Consider the following 1,798-nt stretch of genomic DNA (forward strand, 5'->3'; position numbering starts at 1 on the left):
AGCCACTAAGAACAGTTATTAAAAATTGTCAGTTTTCAACTTAAAATCTATGAATGTTTGGTATTTCCTTAAACATTTGGGGAAACTTTGTTTTGTTTTTTTTCCCAGTTGTATTTGCCTTATTTTAAAATTTGTTTTTATGTGTTATTTAAAATTTAGTAAGAAAACAGTGTCCTAAATTCTAAAAATCATTTTAGTACTTTTTTTTTTTGCCTTGCCACAGTGAAGTCCAGCAGACGTACACAAGAAGATGTTTGTTCTTTATACCAGGATTTGACAATGGACATGAGAACAGTTGCCATCTTGCCCAGCTTTGGCATAATCATACCATGTTTTCCTAACCAGTCATTCAGATAAGTTGGAGGGGTAAAAGTGAGGGGTTTTACGTTTCTCTAGAAGCTCCCAGATTGAGGCCTCTGTTAGCTTATTATGAGAAGGTGCTTGGTTAGAGTTTTCAAAGGAGGTTATAACCTTTGAAGGAGCTCTTTGTAGCCTGGGAAGTTATTTTATTTCTACTTAAAGAATCAGGTCTTTATAGTCTTACTTAGTTATTATGTGTTCATCCATAAACATTTTCAACTCTAGGATTTGTGCTCAAGAAATATAAGTGGCAATAATATCAAATACCATTTTAAATGCTGTTTAACCCCAGAGAAGACATAAATGTTGGAATTGCTGTAATATTTCAGATCACATCATTAATGAAATCACTGCATTTATACTGAGTGGTAACAATCATTGTTGCATATTTTTCCAATTACTTGAGAACCTTCTGTGTTTGGTTGCTGGAATGTTGCCATGGTCACGTTCTGTGCTGGGTATGGAGTGGTGCACTGTGGAATCACTGGCAACCCAGGACGCCCAGGCTTGGAACTAGGCTATCTGAGAAGTCTGCATTGTGTTGAAGCCACACTTGACATGGACCAGAAGGTTCTGAAGAAACTGGTGGAATCCATCAGTAATACTGTCAAGAGCTGTAAGTACTAACCAAATATCCAACACTGCCTGAACATATCATTCAATCAAATAGAAACATTGGTAGACATACTAGTTGGACCTTAACAAGTGCTTTGTAACCCCAGAAGTAGCGTTGCTCTATTTTCTATCTAATATTTTGGCCATTAAAAAAAAATAGTTAGCAAGTGAATGATTATCCCTGCACTTACACTGAAAATATTTTAATCATCGGGTGTCCTAAAATATATTGCATACGTGGGAAGACTAGCTTGAGAATTTACATGACATAAATGCTAAAGGATTATCAGCCAACCAAGTACTGATTTTGTATTAATGGTCTGAAATTTAACCAGAGATTTCAAAGTATAAAGGTGTACTTTGACAATTTCCCTGAGTTCTCTGGCACAAAAGCCATAGAGGCAGTTGATTGCTGTACTTCACAGTATTGATAGAGATACATAAGATACTTCAAATGTTGAAGAAACATCATGGTGCTTTTGCACATGGCAAGTGTTTATTAAAACTAAGCTAATTTAACATTTTTTTTAGGATTCCTTGCCCTCCCAGACCTTAAAAAGTAATCTTGTGAATTTTTGTTTCTCAAGCCTGGCCACAAGCAGTCCTGACTGATAATTCTAAGAATTTGTTTTTATACTTTAAGGAAATTACTTTTATTTCAGCCAGCTTTACAGCCTCATTATTGGGTGCTTCCATTTTCCATTGTGTGACCTTAGCAGGATAGTCACCACCTTGTCTGAGAATCTCACTGTGGACATAATTCAGTTTTTTCTTTTCTCAGTTGGATTTTAAATGATCTAAGCTCCTCAAGCACTTCTGGGCC

This window comes from Mesoplodon densirostris, chromosome 9 (assembly GCF_025265405.1).
Source record: "Mesoplodon densirostris isolate mMesDen1 chromosome 9, mMesDen1 primary haplotype, whole genome shotgun sequence".
In the NCBI taxonomy this organism is placed as follows: domain Eukaryota; kingdom Metazoa; phylum Chordata; class Mammalia; order Artiodactyla; family Ziphiidae; genus Mesoplodon; species Mesoplodon densirostris.